The sequence below is a fragment of the Schistocerca gregaria genome, chromosome 3 (assembly GCF_023897955.1).
Source record: "Schistocerca gregaria isolate iqSchGreg1 chromosome 3, iqSchGreg1.2, whole genome shotgun sequence".
In the NCBI taxonomy this organism is placed as follows: Eukaryota; Metazoa; Arthropoda; class Insecta; order Orthoptera; family Acrididae; genus Schistocerca; species Schistocerca gregaria.
Window position 1 is genome coordinate 89129222 of NC_064922.1, and position 19233 is coordinate 89148454.

A 19233-nucleotide genomic window follows, 5' to 3' on the forward strand; every position below is an offset into this window, starting at 1 on the left:
AGGAGACGAGGTACTGGCAGAAGTAAAGCTGTGAGTACCGGACGTGAGTCGTGCTTCGGTAGCTCAGATGGTAGAGCACTTGCCCGCGAAAGGCAAAGGTCCCGAGTTCGAGTCTCGGTGGGGCACACAGTTTTAATCTGCCAGGAAGTTTCATTTCGATATTTATAAATTGCCAGAAGGTTCTTGACATTGTTCCTCACAAGTAGCGTCGAATGAGATCGGCTGGGTATGGAATACTGTGTCAGGTGCGAGTCTCGATTTGTTATTTTCTGCCAGAGAGTCCAGAGATTATAGTACCTGACGGGAAGTCGTAAATCGATGTCCACGGTTCCAATGGGAGCGTCATTGGCGCTCGGCTGTTCAGAATTTATATGGAAGATGTAGGAGAGTCTCCGTCATCAGAAAATCAAAACGAATTGCAGAGTTATTTAGACAAAATACCTGATTGGTGAGAAATGTAGCTGTTGCCCTTAAAGAACAGTAGTTATTGTCCTTAAAGAATAAGTGGTGTGAAGGCCTTCACATGAGTACTAGGTTACAGGATGTGTATCACAGATTCAAAGGTTGTCGATTTAACTAAATAGCTAGGGATTGCAATTAATAAGAACTGAAATTGGAACCATGAGGTAGAAGAGGTTGTGCAGCAAGTGAGCCAAAGACTGAATTTTATTGGGAGCACACTGAGACGATGCAACATATCTTTTAAGACACTGCCTACAATATGCATGTCCGTCCTGTTACTGCACGGAAAATGTATTGATGGAGAACATCCGAAAACTTCAAAAGAAGGGCAGCTCGTTTTGCATGAAGGCCAAGAAATGGTATTTGCCTAGAGGAAAGGCGTTTCTCTTTGTGGCGCGATTTTTTCACGAAATTTCAACGCCAACACTTTCCTCTGGACACCAAAATATTTTATTAACTCCCTCTTACACGTGGAGAAATTGTTACAGGAATAAGATAAGAAAAATCCGCTCCCACACGACATTTTTAGGTGTCTATTACTCCCACTTGCGGTTCGAGAGTGGAACTCCCGGGAAATAATCTGAAAGTCGTTATGTGAACACTATGTCAAACGCTTGAGTGTGTACTGAAGACTAATCATGTAGATGTGGATATAGCCTGTATTTTTAACAGTCCATGTAATAGCCAAATTTAAATGATGAATGTAAGAGACTCTTTGCCATTGTTTTGCAATGTTTTCCTTTTGCAGCATGGTGTAACAATATTTATGGACCGTACTTATTCGATTAAAACATCTAAGTAAAGTGATAATATTTTCCTCTGCAATCTGCGAATATTTCCAGCGTTCGGGCGATGGGGATGCAAATTTCGAGGACTGATCTACGCGTTGCTTGATTATCATTCAGCACGTTTGCACTGAGCGGCAGAGTTAAAACAGGCGGTTGTTTCGGATTTATTCACACAGACATTTCGGAGTCTATGTTGACGTGAGTTGGACGAAGTACTGAATGGCAGCGCGATCAAAAACTGCGCAATAATTGCAGCGGGCAAGCGATCTTTTATAACGACGGTGGAGCAGTGGTCGAGTCCGATGAATATGAAACTGCACGCAGCAGATATGTTGGGCGAGACGCATACAAAACGACAATTAGCTATGATTTTAGCATATTTATGAACCGTTAATTTTAATTAGCGCTTTCTAGGCCGCCGATGCTCAGATAATGGCACAAATAACAAAGAAATTGACTATTCAGTTCCATTTCCATTGTCAGGCGCGGCTGCGAAACAGACAGAGCCCATTCTGCTCCTAGCTTTTTTTATTTTTTCCTTCTTTTTTCCAGTACTCTTTTTTTTACTTTTTTGGGTGGGGGAGGGGGATACCACTGATCCGCATTTCGGCCGCGTATCTGCCTGCAAGCCAGACGCCAGCCAGCAATGGAACGCACATTAACTGGGCTTATGAAAGGTCTTCACGCCGTCACCCTCGTTAATACGTCAGTTCAGTAAAAAAATGTTGCCCTCAAATTTTTTTTTGGAAAACTGGATTCAGTGCTAATTAGTTATCGTTAATTTTTTATACGATTTCTCTGTTTCTGTCATATATTGTCGACATCGTGGACAACACTTAAACTGTTTTGGAAGATAATTTTACAGCTCCTAAACGTGTTTGTAGTTTGTGTGTGTGTGTGTGTGTGTGTGTGTGTGTGTGTGTGTGTGTGTGTGTCGCATGTCACGTGATGGAGCAGAGAAGCTTTCTGCTGACGCAAAAGTTACAGGGTGAGGAGAGGCTAAAGTCGCAGCTATCTATTTCGTTCGAATAGGATTAAAATGATGGAAATGTACTTTTCGTAACAGAATATTTTGAGCTAACTACATTGAATTATATGATTCTTGTCTTAATGTTTCAAAATTTTTGCAGGATGTTCTTCGGTTGGAGAAACCCATTGCCGCAGTCTATAACTTTCAGTCTGTGAGAGTAAATAAGGCAGTGTTCCACTGGATTACGATAATATTAAATGTAACAAAATGTCAGCTTTGGGGAAAGATGAAGATGGGAGAAGGAAAGGACAAGAAAGGTGACTGTATACAGGAACAAAAATTTTACCCTCGAATGAGAGACTGAAATTGGTAATGAACTTGAAAACATACAATTACTTCATTCCTGCTACTGGCAGATCGTGTGTTAGAAGAGAAAAACAAAATGTTTTCTATTTGAAGAAAACAAAAATATGAGGTATACCCAAGAAGTGCCATTGTTTCTTTCCCATACGACACAAAAAGCGAGCGACAGCGCAGAACAGATAAAGTAAAGCTGGTATGAGAAATGCAATGGAAACAAGCTGCGTTGTTTCAGCAGTTCCCGAGTTCTAGGAAGGAGAGATTATTCCGTGAAACGGACGGCACGGTAGAATAAAAAAGGGGTTTCTTTCACCGTAAACAATAATTCTCAATTGTAAACTCTTCACACGACTGGAAAGCATTTAAAGTTTCGCTGTTACTGAAGTGAGTGGGAGTCGCAGTTTCAGTCACAAAGGCTTTCCTGACGAATTGAGCAAATACGTTTCAGTGGCAGCATTCACTATGTCCTGCTGAAAATCTACGTCACGGTCATTCCCTACTAGACAACCTCTGTTGGCGGTTTACGAGTCGTTGGAGATGGAGAACATACGGACGAAACTGGTTACAGTGGTTCAAATGGTTTAAATGGCCCTGAGCACTATGGGACTTAACATCTGAGGTCATCAGTCTCCTAGAACTTAGAACTACTTAAACCTAACTAACCTAAGGACATCACACACATCCATGCCCGAGGCAGGATTCGAACCTGCGACCGTAGCCGTCGCGCGGTTCTAGACTGAAGCGCCTAAAACCGCTCGGCCACTCCGGCCGGCCTGGTTACAGTGGGATAAACTAAACGCGGTTGTACTACTCAAGTTTTGATAATGTATCAGCGTATCTATTCAGCAAACACGATAGAATCTGGCGATATAATGACTTTAATCTAGAAACGGTATACCTATTACTGTAAACACGGACAGATTCTTTAAGACCCTTTTTGCACCTGGAGAGTCATTTTCAGTGCTGCACCTTGTTTAAACCTCCTTTTCTTATCTACTTCCCTGCGAAACTTTGTTCTGAATGCGCTGCCAGTAATTATATGTAATAGAAAAATGTACTTATCGGTTTGTATCTTCTTTAGATTAAAAGTTTAATTCAAGCAGCGTCTGATGCAACTTGCGGGAGGGTGCTCGGACGTCAAGCCGTCGGGTGATGCTACATGAAACGAATAAAATTTCCCTGATTACGGCAGAGTGCAATCGAAACGCGCCGTCATTCACGGAATTTGTGCCAACGATGTGTTCCACGACATTCCATTCTTACTTCCTCAAGGTGTACTATCAAAAATGCGGAGGAAACAGAACCCCTGGCATAGCTCGCAAATACAGCTTATGTACACGTTTATCTTGCGGGTCTTGTGAAATTGTGGAAGAAAACACAAGCGAGAATCTTGAACAAGTAAATTCAAAACAAACAAGCCCGTACCAGGAACAGTGAAGTTTATGTGATATGGTTGTCTTTCTCTGCGAGTTGAACTAATATAAGCCTCTCACGTTTCCAGGCGGGTCAGTTAGTCGAAATGGAACGATGTTTCGACGAGTGTCACTATTGTCATCTGATGGCGAAGGTGGACAGAAGACACGTAGCGCCATTTCAACGAACTGACGCGCCTCCAAATTCTCGAGAGTTACCTGAGTGCAACTTATGGTTAGTGCCGTACCAGCTATCGATGGGCTGCGAGCTGTGCTTAGCGCTTCCAACTTAACTTTCTAACTCCTCACACAATGCAGATATAATACGCGCAGTTATAATGGCGCCACATATTTTAAGCTGGCGTTCACCACGTTGGTAACCCCAAACATTAGCTTTTGAGGGAAGTGTTTCGATAAAAACGTGCCAGATCGCATGATTAAGAGGCATACTAGTCGTTTTGATTATTGTCCAAAACGAAAAGGACTCGCATTTCATTCGAAAGTGGACTCGATCAAGCGACATTTTCTTTTACGGTATATACATGAGTTGTAGTTGCCCTGCCTATTTTTGCTGTAGTACTTTGATTTCTGTAATTTAACTTTAGATTTCGTGTCAACGCAATTCTAAGAGCGCTCTGGTTGAACGCTGCGAGGAGGAACTGTTACAAACCGCCCAGACATAGTGAAATTGTTCTCAGCATTTTCGGGAAGAGAACACAGATTGGACAACAGTTTCCTCATTACTTATTAAGGAGGACGTTAGATTACGAAATCAGCCTCTTCACATCACATACATCGCTTCTAGATTATTCGGAACGTGTAACAACAAGGAATTTATTGTAAAGAGGGCAAAAGCGTCATATTACCGGTTCAAATATACCTTTACGATCATTAAAGTGTCTGAAAAATGCCTTCCTGAGACATTGTTATTCACGAATTCACTGTAGCATTTACTATTTAAAACAATTATTTCGCGGACACGACGGAAGTTAAGAACACGAAGTAATTGTGAACATTAGTCTATTAATGGGCTCAAAGCAAAGCAGATCGTTGTGTAGCTCCACCTCTCCTCGCTGTACCTTTGGCCCGTACGAACTTGGATGCGCCTAGTCAGAGTTATCGATCCATGTGGGCGCTACACAAAGGGGTCTATAAGTACGGGACATCCCCTGGTAATTTGTTAAATATTCCAGCTAACCAGCTCTGGATATCTTTCCCACTTGTCTGACTTATTGAATGTGAGAGGAAATCAGAACTATCACGAAGGCTGAAAAATTTCCACGTCCGCGGAATCTACTGCTGTTAAAGGAATAAACAATCTGTCATCTTGACGTAAGTATTTTTCACACAGCAACGATTGTTCCTTCTCACGCTAAACACCAAGTCAAGATTCTCATTAAATCTGTATGTCTTATTCTTATACATATATCGCGCCGTTATTCCCCGACAGCGGTTCAAATTTAATGACAGTTAACCTAATCTGCCACGCACAGGCAATAGAAGACACCTCTCTTGACAAAAGAATAAGGACATCTCTCTTGACAAGACAGTGCAAGACAACCGAAGAGCCGCGGTTATCGAAGTCTTCGCGCTGGGCGTTTTCCCACTGAAATATTTTGATTCTTCGGGTACCCGAGAAACTGTCTACGATATTGTGGCCAAGTATAATGTGTCGGAGAGGTCTGGGGCATGTTCCGCTAACCCGGCGAGGAAACCTCATTCAAGGAACGCGTGTCACGAACCGCGGCACACGTGGAAAAGGCTCAATCGTTGATGTCGGAGGTCCCGGGGAATCGCTGAGGAAACTGGCGTCAATATTGAATGTCAAAGAGCGAGCAATGAGTCGGATGACAGAGTCGGACAGAGTCTGGGGCGCCGTGTCACGGTCCGCGCTGCTCCCCCAGCTGGAGGTTCGAGTCTTCCCTCGGGCATGAGCGTGTGTGTTGTCCTTAGCGTAAGTTCGTTTAAGTTAGATTAAGCAGTGCGTAAGCTTGGGGACAGATGACCTCAGCAGTTTGGTCACATAAGACCTTACCACAAATTTCCAATTTCCAAATACTTATTGCGAAGACGTGGTTGCAAGAGATATGGAAACTTCTGGTCCTCTCAAGGAATGAGCTGGAGCTGTAAGTAGCTTTCGGCTGTTGTTGTTTTGAGAGGTAATAATTCGTTCAAAATGACGGCGAGCGTTATACAGATTCAGTTTTGAACAGATGTGGTAGTGGGAGGCGCAGGGATACAGAAACCCCTCCGTCCTGGAGGTTGTGTCGGCGCCAGGGCAGGCAACCCGTGTGGCAGAAACGGAGCCGCCAGTTCTAAGGCGCAGCACGCGAAAACCAGCCGTCAGCGCACCGTACAGGTTGCCACCAACCCCATTTATAGGAGGCGCAGGTGTATGCCATCCACTCAGCTGGCGAAACTCTGAGAGCCGCCATAGCGGCAATCTCCTTCAAGAGCGGTTAAAAAATTTACTACCTACGACTCACACTTTGTCGGAAACGACCATCACATTCAGTATGGAAAAACAAGGCTCGTACTCATGTCACGAAGTCAGTAATTGTTTTCTGTAAACAACATATGTTCTGCGGCGTTTGTACTTATGTGCATCCAACCCTTTAGCTGTCCCCACAGGAAATAGATGAAGGGCCGTATATCAGAGGAATGTGGCTGTATCACAAAAGGCTCTGTCCCACAAGTCATATCCAATTCCTCCTAAAGTGTAAAACTGCTTGTGATCACAAATCAACAATGCAATATGCCGGGGGTCCACGCTGTATTGCTCTAGGCGGAGCTCTGCAGTTCCACGAGTGTACTGTCGGGAAACAGGTGTTTAACTGCACCGCGCGAGCCATGACAACTTTGTAGCTTCGATGATGATGTTTCGCGACTGCTAGGGTCGCAGGTTCGAATCCTGCCTCGGGCATGGATGTGTGTGATGTCCTTAGGTTAGTTAGGTTTACGTAATTCTCAGTACTAGGGGACTGATGACCTTAGCTGTGCTCAGAGCCATTTGAACCATTTTTGATTATGTTTGGATTGTGGGGCGGTCAACTGCGCGGTCGTTTGTGCCCGTACATACACTCCTGCAAAATTGAAATAAGAACACCGTGAATTCATTGTCCCAGGAAGGGGAAACTTTATTGACACATTCCTGAGGTCAGATACATCACATGATCACACTGACAGAACCACAGGCACATAGACACAGGCAACAGAGCATGCACAATGTCGGCACTAGTACAGTATATATCCACCTTTCACAGCAATGCAGGCTGCTATTCTCCCATGGAGACGATCGTAGAGATGCTGGATGTAGTCCTGTGGAACGGCTTGCCATGCCATTTCCACCTGGCGCCTCAGTTGGACCAGCGTTCGTGCTGGACGTGCAGACCGCGTGAGACGACGCTTCATCCAGTCCCAAACATGCTCAATGGGGGACAGATCCGGAGATCTTGCTGGCCAGAGTAGTTGACTTACACCTTCTAGAGCACGTTGGGTGGCACGGGATACATGCGGACGTGCATTGTCCTGTTGGAACAGCAAGTTCCCTTGCCGGTCTAGGAATGGTAGAACGATGGGTTCGATGACGGTTTGGATGTACCGTGCACTATTCAGTGTCCCCTCGACGATCATCAGAGGTGTACGGCCAGTGTAGGAGATCGCTCCCCACACCATGATGCCGGGTGTTGGCCCTGTGTGCCTCGGTCGTTGCAGTTCTGACTGTGGCGCTCACCCGCACGGCGCCAAACACGCATACGACCATCATTGGCACCAAGGCAGAAGCGACTCTCATCGCTGAAGACGACACGTCTCCATTCGTCCCTCCATTCACGCCTGTCGCGACACCACTGGAGGCGGGCTGCACGATGTTGGGGCGTGAGCGGAAGACGGCCTAACGGTGTGCGAAACCGTAGCCCAGCTTCATGGAGACGGTTGCGAATGGTCCTCGCCGATACCCCAGGAGCAACAGTGTCCCTAATTTGCTGGGAAGTGGCGGTGCGGTCCCCTACGGCACTGCGTAGGATCCTACGGCCTTGGCGTGCATCCGTGCGTCGCTGCGGTCCGGTCCCAGGTCGACAGGCACGTGCAACTTCCGCCGACCACTGGCGACAACATCGATGTACTGTGGAGACCTCACGCCCCACGTTTTGAGCAATTCGGGGGTACGTCCGCCCGGCCTCCCGCATGCCCACTATACGCCCTCGCTCAAAGTTCTTCAACTGCACATACGGTTCATGTCCACGCTTCGCGGCATGCTACCAGTGTTAAAGATTGCGATGGAGCTCCGTATGCCACGGCAAACTGGCTGACACTGACGGCGGCGGTGCACAAATGCTGCGCAGCTAGAGCCATTCGACGGCCAACACCGCGGTTCCTGGTGTGTCCGCTGTGCCGTGCGTGTGATCATTGCTTGTGCAGCCCTCTCGCAGTGTCCGGAGCAAGTATGGTGGGTCTGACACACCGGTGTCAATGTGTTCTTTTTTCCATTTCCAGCAGTTTATTCCGTATCTGTTCACAGACCAATCCAGTAACTTTTCATGAATGATGACGGAATGATAAGAGCAACAGAAAAACTCAGTTACAGGGCAGAGAGAAATACGAATCCAGGACCCTGTGATTCACAGCTAGCACCACTAGAAACTACACCACGAGATGATGAGTCCTAGCTTCGATATTTTAGCGATGTTATTAAGTTGTATAAAATTTATGACGCTGTCGCTTAAATATTTGCATTCAGATGAAAACTGTTTCTTTCGTATTCTACTACATAACATCAGTATCCTCGATTCTTTAAAAGCATCGGAATCTTGTTATCAAAACAGCTTCAAACGTTTTATTTCTTTATAAATGTGTTACTGTGTTGAATATTAAACGATAGGGATATAATATCTTTATGACTGAAGGCGGAAAACCCCATTTGTCTTGGATTTGTTAGTTTCGGGTCATCCAATGGACGAAAATGGTCTGGGTAATTTGTGCTTGTTATTTAGCCGTGGTCTAGGGGAAGCGTCTGTGATTCATAGTCAAAAAGTCTTCAGGTCCGGGGTTCGATACCCGCCACTGCCTAAACTTTGATAAATAGTCAGCACTGGCGGCTGAAGACTTCCGGCATAGGAAGTCAGCCTCATTCTGCTAACGGCCTTGTCAATGAGGGTGGAAGAGCGGATAGAGGTTCAGAGCACTCTCTTGTCCTAGTGGTGGGAAATTGCCCCTAAAGGCGGAAGAATCAGCCATGATCAACGACATGAGGATGCAGAAGGCAATGGAAACCACTGCATTAAGGACACGTAACGTGTATCCACACGACATGTGGCCTGTAATTGAAAAAGTGTCATGATGATCTCCCCATTGGCAAAAGATTCCGGAATAGTCCCCCCATTCGGATCTCCTGCCAAGGGGGAGGTTACCATGAGAAAAAGATGGAATAATCAACGAAAGGATAACGTTATACGAGTCGGGGCGTGGAATGTCAGAAGCTTGAAAGTAGTAGGGAAAGTAGAAAATCTGAAAAGGGGAATGCAAAGGCTCAATCTAGATATAGTAGGGGTCAGTGAAGTGAAGTGGAAGAAAGACAAGGATTTCTGGTCAGATGAGTATCGGGTAATATCAACAGCAGCAGAAAATGGTATATGAATAGGAAGGTAGGGCAGAGGGTGTGTTACTGTGAACAGTTCATTGACCGGGTTGTTCTAATCAGAATCGACAGCAGACCAACACCGACAACGATAGTTCAGGTATACATGCCGACGTCGCAAGCTGAAGATGAACAGATAGAGAAAGTGTATGAGGATATTGAAAGGGTAATGCAGTATGTAAAGGGGGACGAAAATCTAATAGTCATGAGCGACTGGAATGCAGTTGTAGGGGAAGGAGTAGAAGAAAATGTTACAGGAGAATATGGGCTTGGGACAAGGAATGAAAGAGGAGAAAAACTAATTGAGTTCTGTAACAAGTTTCAGCTAGTAATAGCGAATACCTTGTTCAAGAATCACAAGAGGAGGAGGTATGCTTGGAAAAGGCCGGGTGATACGAGAAGATTTCAATTAGATTACATCATGGTCAGACAGAGATTCCGAAATCAGATACTGGATTGTAAGGCGTACCCAGGAGCAGATATAGACTCAGATCATAATATAGTATCGATGAAGAGTAGGCTGAAGTTCAGGACATTAGTCAGGAAGAATCAATAAGCAAAGTTGTGGGATACGGAAGTACTAAGGAATGACGAGATACGTTTGAAGTTCTCTAACTCTATAGATACAGCAATAAGAAATAGCGCCGTAGGCATTACAGTTGAAGAGGAATGGACATCTCTAAAAAGGGCCATCACAGAAGTTGGGAAGAAAAACATAGGTACAAAGAATGTAGCTGCGAAGAAACCATGGGTAACAGAAGAAATACTTCAGTTGATTGATGAAAGGAGGGAGTACAAACATGTTCCGGGAAAATCAGGAATACAGAAATACAAATCGCTGAGGAATGAAATAAATAGGAAGTGCAGGGAAGCTAAGACGAAATGGCTGCAGGAAAAATGTGAAGACATCGAAAAAGATATGATTGTCGGAAGGACAGACTCAGCATACAGGAAAGTCAAAACAACCTTTGGTGACATTAATAGCAACGGTTGTAACATTAAGAGTGCAATGGGGATTCCACTGTTAAATGCAGGGGGAATAGCAGATAGATGTAAAGAATACATTGAAAGCCTCTATGAGGGTGAAGATCTGTCTCATGTGATAGAAGAAGGAACAGGAGTCGATAGTCGATTTAGAAGAGATAGGGGATCCAGTATTAGAATCGGAATTTAAAAGAGCTTTGCAGGACTTACGGTCAAATAAGGCAGAAGGGATAGATAACATTCCATCAGAATTTCTAAAATCATTGGGGGAAATGGCAACAAAACGACTATTCACGTTGGTGTGTAGAATATATGAGTCTGGCGACATACCATCTGACTTTCGGAAAAGCATCATCCACACAATTCCGAAGACGGCAAGAGCTGACAATTATCGCACAATCAGCTTAACAGCTCATGCATCGAAGCTGCTTACAAGAATAATATACAGAAGAATGGAAAAGAAAATTGAGAATGCGATAGGTGACGATCAGTTTGGCTTTAGGAAAAGTAAAGGGACGAGAGAGGTACTTCTGACGTTACGGCTGATAATGGAAGCAAGGCTCAAGAATAATCAAGACACGTTCATAGGTTTGTCGACCTGGAAAAAGCGTTCGACAATATAAAATGGTGCAAGCTGTTCAAGATTCTGAAAATTGTAGGGGTAAGCAATAGTGAGAGACGGGTCATATACAAATGTACAACAACCAAGAGGGAATAATAAGAGTGGACGATGAAGAAAGAAGTGCTCGTATTAATAAGGGTGTGAGACAAGGCTGTAGCCTTTCGCCCCTACTCTTCAATCTGTACATCGAGGAAGCAATGATGGAAATAAAAGAAAGGTTCAGGTGTGGAATTAACATTCAAGGTAAAAGGATATCAATGATACGATTCGCTGATGACATTGCCATCCTGAATGAAAGTGAAGAAGAATTAAATGATCTGCTGAACGGAACGAACAGTCTAATGAGTACACAGTATGGTTTGAGAGTAAATCGGAGAAAGACGAAGGTAATGAGAAGTAGTAGAAATGAGAACAGCGAAAAACTTAACATCAGGATTGCTGGTCACGAAGTCAATGAAGTTAAGGGATTCTGCTACCTAGGCAGTAAAATAACCAATGACGGACGGAGGAAGGAGGACATCAAAAGCAGACTCGCTATGGCAAAAAAGGCATTTCTGGCCAAGAGAAGTCTACTAATATCAAATACCGGCCTTAATTTGAGGAAGAATTTTCTGAGGATGTACGTCTGGAGTACAGCATTGTATGGTAGTGAATCATGGACTGTGGGAAAATCGGAACAGAAGAGAATAGAAGCATTTGAGATGTGGTTCTATAGACGAATGTTGAAAATTAGGTGGACTGATAAGATAAGGAGTGAGTAGATTCTACGCAAAATCGGAGAGGAAAGATATATGTGGAAAACACTGATAAGGAGAAGGGACAGGATGATAGGACATCTGCTAAGACATGAGGGAATGACTTCCATGGTACTAGAGGGAGCTGTGAGGGCAAAGACTGTAGAGGAAGACAGAGATTGGCATACGTCAAGCAAATAATTGAGGACGTAGGTTGCAAGTGCTACTCTGAGATGAAGAGGTTGGCACAGGAAAGGAATTCGTGGCGGGCCGCATCAAACCAGTCAGTAGACTGATGAAAAAAAAAAATAAAAAATAAAAAAATAAAAAATAAAAAACTGCTCCGTTTAAGGTTTTCCACGCATATCAATGTTTATGGCATATCTCCTGATCAGTATGTCGCACAATGGTTAATTTTTCATGTACATTCGGTGCTGTATGTGGATACTGTCTGCAATATATGTTACGAATAGAGTTAGTTGTAACAAAGTACTAAATTAAAATGTCCTGCTGGATGTTGAAGTTTTACTAAATGACCAGAGAGAATGTAGCAAGGGCGTTCATTAATTTGTGCGGAGAAGGGGTGGTGACAGCGAGAAAAAGTTTTGAAATTATGTGTAAAGCTCTCTTTTCGTCAAGTGCTGGTTGCGTAACTCGTGTGCGGCGAGTTACGCTGCCTCAGAACATGGTTCCTAACTTTTAATACTGGATTTGTTGTTTCAAACCTGTAAAGTAAGATTATGGCAGATTTTAAAGTTTTAAATTCGATAAGTATTATAAATAAAGAAAATCTAAAAGTTTTGTGGGCCCCGGCAGCCGTTAGAAGCGCGACCTGCAAAGAGGATTGGATGATTGTTTAGTTGATTAGTAATATATGAGGGTTGCCCAGAGAGTAATGTACCGCATTTTTTCCTCAGCCGAAAACAATGCTACGACTGCCAGACGTAACGTGTGTTTCATTTAAAGTCTTTTAACTGGACGCGCCAAGTTCCCGTCACCTGCGACAGATAGCGTAGCTCCAGGACAGTTTCAAATTGGAGTCTGTAGGTGATATACGTTACGAGCAACGTGCCGTCATTGAATTTATCACTGCACTGAAGAAAACTGTGGGGGTTATTCACAAACGCTTGTGTACAGTCTATGGAGCATTATGTCGACAGAAGTACAGTTAGTGGCTGAGCACGGAGGGTGAGATCATCAAAAGGCGGTTGGGCGGAGCTCCACGATTTGCAGCTGTCGGGGAGGCCATCCACGGCTGTCACATCTGACATTTTGCAGCGAGCTGATATCATTCGCGAAGAGAGACGCTTTACGACTCGGCATTTTGTGCTGCATCTGTCAGTCAGCAAAGGAAGTGACGATGCAATTATCCGCATTCTTGGATATTCAAAAGTGTTTGCAAGATCTGTCCCGCAGTGTCTACCGGTCGATCACAAATCGCACAGAAAAAACATTTGATTTGTTGCAACGTTATTAAGCTGAGGCAGGAGGCCTTCTTGTCTTGGATTGCGACAGGTGATGAAACCACCAACCAAACAGGTTCACCATTTTGAGCCTGAAACAAAACGACAGTCGATGGAATGGCACCATTCCCACTTCTCACAGAAGAAAAAATTCAGAGCAACTGCTGCCGCTAGTAAGGTCACGTTCACCGTGTTCTGGGACTGTGAAGGTGTTATTATCATTGATGGGATGCCAAAAGGCGGTATCATTAATTCAGAAGCATATGTCAACACATTAAGAAACTCAAGACGCGCTTCCGGCGACGTCGGCGTCACAGCAACCCAGGAGATGTTTTACTGCAACACGAGAAGGCTCGGTCCCACAGAAGTGTGAGGTTGTTGAACACATCGCAAAACAGGGTTGGACAGTGTAATCCCATCCACCCTACAGCCCTCACCTAGCCCCTTCGGCCTTCCACTTGTTTGGGCCATTAAAGCGTGCCATTCGTGGAAAACATATTGAGGTCGATGAGGAAGCGATACACACAGTGAAGCACTGGCTCCTCCACCAGGTAAAGGATTGGTACTGACAGGGCACACACGCCGTTGTTTCCTGCACATCGTTCATGCGTGTGTGTAATTCTCTTTACGTTCAATAAAGAATTGTTGAAGAAAAAACTTCGGTGCGTTGCTTTCTGGGGAACCCTATTAGCCAAGTGGCATGTAGTAGTCAGAGCACAAGACTGAACTACTTAGTCTAGTATCTCTTTTCAGACACCTTTTCTCAATGACAATTAAATCATGACCTTAAGTTGTCGACCGGCGTTGATATACCGGTACATCAACGGACACAGTTGAAAATGTGTGCGTCGACCGGAACTCGAACCCGGGATGTCCTGCTTACATGACAGACGCTCTATCCATCTGAGCCACCGAGGTCACAGACATGTCAGAAAGAACAGATACCATCTCCATATAGTTAAGGCTAACCGGCCATAGACCTTCTTCTGTGCGGATGCAGACGCATTGCCCGAACTCTTATGGGACTCGGTAAGATTGTCTGCCGCCAGTAATGAGTGTAATGGGCAGGTGCACTACGAATGTAGTGTGTGGACATTAAGTTAGGAATGTGGGTCTCACGGGGAGCGTGTTCTATGCTCTGTGCCGTCGATGGCTCAGATGGATACAACGTCTATGTCTGCAGCTCGTGGTCGTACGGTAGCGTTCTCGCTTCCCGCGCCTGGGTTCCCAGGTTCGATTCCCGGCGGGGTCAGGGATTTTCTCTGCCTCGTGATAACTGGGTGTTGTGTGATGTCCTTAGGTTAGTTAGGTTTAAGTAGTTCTAAGTTCTAGGGGACTGATGACCATAGCTGTTCAGTCCCATAGTGCTCAAAGCCACACAGCGTCTGCCATTTAAGCAGGAGATCCCGGGCCGGCCATGGTGGCCGAGCTGTTCTAGGCGCTCCAGTCCGGAACCTTGCGACTGGTACGTCGCAGGTTCGAATCCTGCCTCGGGCATGTATGTGTGTGATGTCCTTAGGTTAGTTAGGTTTAAGTACTTCTAAGTTCTAGGGGACTGATGACCTCACATGTTAAGTCCCCTAGTGATCAGAGCCATTTGAACCATTTTTTTGAGATCCCTGGTTCGAGTTCCGGTCGGGGTACACATTTTCTGCTATTCCCGTTGATTTATATAAACGCCTATCGACACCTTAACGTCTTGATTTAATTATCATTTCATTCTAGAGACTGCACGGTCACGGATGGTCTCTGTTCTCTCGGGGACATGTCCGAAAAAACAGATACAATTTTCATATCTTTTCTCGATGTCTAGATCCGTTCTCTGTTGACCTGACGCTAGTTCAGTGGCCTCTGAGGAGTAATATCAAATTTCCATTACGCCTTGCAAAATATTTGATTTTTTTAAATGATCTTCAAGTAGCATGAGCATAAAAAGGATATTAATATTTCCAAAGAAAGCAAACGACGTACTGCACAAGAGCACTAAAATTCTGGAAAACCACAACCATACATTCATCTTAAGAAAACTAAAAGTTACGTGTTTTGCGCAGTCTCGTACCGATGAACACGACACAGCAACTCTGTAGAAGGACCAAAAAATCCTCACGAAAATTCAGTATTAGTCTGATAATTTCAGTGGTTCAAAATAACAAGACTGCACACAGTCAGCCCTCAAAAATGATATTACCCTGGTAATTCTTGAAACAGCGGAAAACTTAAATTTCAGTTCTGTGGAAAAGTGCAAAACATCCCCACATCTCCTACTACGGCGTGCATCAGCTCTGACACAGACACCTGTCTCCGAACTGACGTAGCGCTCCATTGATTCGGGCTGAGACACCCTTCCTTACTGTAGGACATCTGCAAGATCCGCCATGGGATGTACAGCGGCGAGGGTATACAGGCGGACGCCCACTCACGGAACAGCTTGTGTGAACCTGCAGACTACAGAGCCCGTCATCATGCAAAACATTTCCAATCAACGTTTTGTGCTGGAAAATATTTGAAAACTCCTATATATGTTCAAAGCTATGTTCGAAAACATTTCTCATATTTCTTTCATTATACTTGGTAAGCCAATGGAAATGTTAACAAACATTCAGAAGTAGCTTTCACACTAAACTGAACTGAATTATGAGCACTTTGAGAAAAGTGAGTTGGCCTAGCCAAACAGCGTCCCGGGCGCGCTCCTGCCCAGCGCTCTGAGCGCTTTTTCCATCGAGTGATGCTGAGGAACGAGGAGGGACAGGAGAAGAAAAGCAAGGCTCCAGCCAGACGGCGCTGGGGCGCGGCAGTCGGATTGTCACAGTTTGCCGACAATAACAACCGTGGTAAATTAGAGCTATGTTCTGAATTAGGAGCACCGTTGTGTCATGCAGTTGTTCAAAAACAAGAAAAAAGTAGAGAAAACACATCACTTAATGCTGAATTGGAATTGCTTTCCGCACACAATGCAAAATGCTTAACACGTCATCGCACTATCACGACCTCTAGAAACATTCAGTGGAACACTGTCACAACACCAGCCACTGAGACGGCGTGATTAGGGCGGAAACTGAGCTGAAGAGAAAACAGAGGAGTGACTTGAGCTGACAGACGTGCAGTGTAACACCCGGCTCTATGACCTATTAGTCGATCTAACAATTTACTAAATCTTATAGAATGTTGCCACAAGAAACGTATGCTTGACTGAACGGACAAGTTGGTGAAGTTAGTTCAGTGTCTGTATGCGTGTGAATTTTGTTCTGTTATGAAACTGAAAACGTCATCCCCACTATCGGGCTTCACAGATGTTGTATCACGAACCGTAGTTCCAGGTACATTACATACTAGCTTAGCACTACTCTTTTGCTTGCTTAGCCTGTATGCTCTACAATTTTTTTTTCTTTCATAACATTTTTACGTTGTTCAAATATTGCAAAGCTTTATAAGGCAACAGAGACGTGGTCTTTGCGAATGTGCTTCTCACCATAAAGCAATTCTGGTAGCTGGAATCCAAGGTTTTTGTAATTCATACCCTTCGCGGTTTTGTGGTGATACTTCAGTACGAACATTTATCACCTAACACATATTTCTTCATATCTAACTAAGAAGTCAAATATCACTTTTCATAGACTTAGCTCTAAAAACTTTTTCACAATCAAATACTTTCATAAAACTTTTCACCTCCTATGTCACCCCACTAGGACAGAATTTCAAAAAAATTTGACGGGTGCAATATTTTTTGTTTTTACCAAAGAAGCCAAATACAACTATTCATAGACGTAGAGTCAAAAATGCTTGCATGACGAAAGATTTCCAGAAAGCATTTTATGCCCTATTTTACCCTCATACGGGATGAATTCCGAAAAACAGTATTCCGTGTTACAACCGAGAGGCCAAATGCAAATTTTCGTAGATTTAGCTTTGAAAAGGCACTCGTAATATAATATTTCATAAAACATTTCGCCTCCTATTTTACATCATTAAGGGCTTAATATGCAAACACACTGAAACGTATGTTTTATTTGTAACTCAGAAGTTAAGTGTAATGATAAGAGATGTAGCTTCAAAAAATTTTAATATTTCTTTAATAATGATATATTTTCAAGAATGTTTCACCCACTATTTCACCCCCATAGGAGTTAAATTTCCAAACAGGCTGAAACACGTATTTCTTTTTTTTTTACCGGGAAAACAAATACCAATTTTCGTAGCTCTCGCTTAAAAATTGCCTTAATAGATTTCTTAAAAGACGCCTACAATATAAAATTGACATCCTACCCAAATTTCATGTTTCTATCTTTAGCTGATCTTCCTGGACGATGACGAGTCAGTGAGTGAGTCAGTCGGGACGTTGCGTTTTGTGTGCAGAGATGGTGAAAATCAAAATCACTGGGACCGTGTGAGGGCTTTACGAGCCTACTAGGGTGGGTACACCTGGGCGGTCCAAACAGTTTCGGGTGGTTTGCTGGCATTTCAGTCACAAAATATATTTAGTATCATCTACTATGTTCTCCGAATACGGTACTAAATACGTTATCGATACTGTGTAGTGACGTAAATCATACACTACTGGCCATTAAAATTCCTACACCACGAACATGACGTGCTCCAGACGCGAAAAAGGTCGGGGTGGCCGAGCGGTTCTAGGCGCTACAGTCTGGAACCTTGAGACCGCTATGGTCGCAGGTTCGAATCCTGCCTCGGGCATGGAAGTGTGTTATGTCCTTAGGTTAGGTTTAAGTAGTTCAAAGTTCTAGCGGACTGATGACCTCAGAAGTTGGTTCCCATAGTGCTCAGAGCCATTTGAGCCATTTGAACAGACGCGAAATTTAATCGAAAAAAATGGTTCAAATGGCTCTGAGCACTGTGGGACTTAACATCTATGGTTATCAGTCCTCTGGAACGTATAACCAAAGGACATCACACAACACCCAGTCATCACGAGGCAGAGAAAATTCCTGACCCCGCCGGGAATCGAACCCGGGAACCCGGGCGAAATTTAACAGACAGGAAGAAGATGCTGTGATATGCAAATGATTAGCTTTTCAGAGCACAAAGTTCACGCAGGTGGCGACACCTACAACGTGCTGACATGAGGAAAGTTTCCAACCGATCTCTCATTCACAAACAGCAGTTGACCGGCGCTGCCTAGTGGTACGTTGTTGTAATGCCTCGTGTAAGGAGGAGAAATGCGTACCATCACGTTTCCGACTTTGATAAAGGTCGGATTATAGCCTATCGCGACATTGCTGCTCACGTTGGTCGAGATCCAATTACTGTTAGCACAATATGGAATCGGAGGTTTCAGGAAGGTGATACGGAACGCCGTGCTGGATACCAACGGCCTCATATCACTAGCAGTCGAGACGAAAGGCATCTTATCACATGGTTGTAACGGCACGTGCAGCCATGTCTCGATCCCTGTGTCAACCCTCTGCACAAACAGGTCGATGACGTTTGCAGCGGCATGGACTATCAGCTCGGAGACCGTGGCTGCGGTTACCCTTGACGCTGTATCACAGAGAGGAGCGCTTGCGATGCTGTACTCAACGACGAACCTGGGAGCGCGAATGGCAAAAACGTCATTTTTTGTGATGAATCCAGGTTCCGTTTACAGCATCATGATGTTGGAATCCGTTTTTGGCTACATCGCGGTGAACACACATTGGAAGCGTGTATTCGTCATCGCCATACTGGAGTATCACCTGGCGTGATGGTATGGGGTGCCATTAGTTACAAGTATCGGTCACCTGTTGCTCGTACTGACGGCACTTTGAACAGTGGACGTTACATTTCAGATCTGTTACGACCCGTGGCT

The 19233-nt window shown here is 44.4% G+C and overlaps 1 protein-coding gene across 1 annotated transcript in view; it reads right to left on the reverse strand.

Annotated features, from left to right (window-relative positions):
* The window catches only part of LOC126354239 (collagen alpha-1(XVIII) chain-like), a 504706-nt gene that overhangs the window by 71284 nt on the left and 414189 nt on the right, over nucleotides 1-19233 (reverse strand). The window lies entirely within an intron of this gene.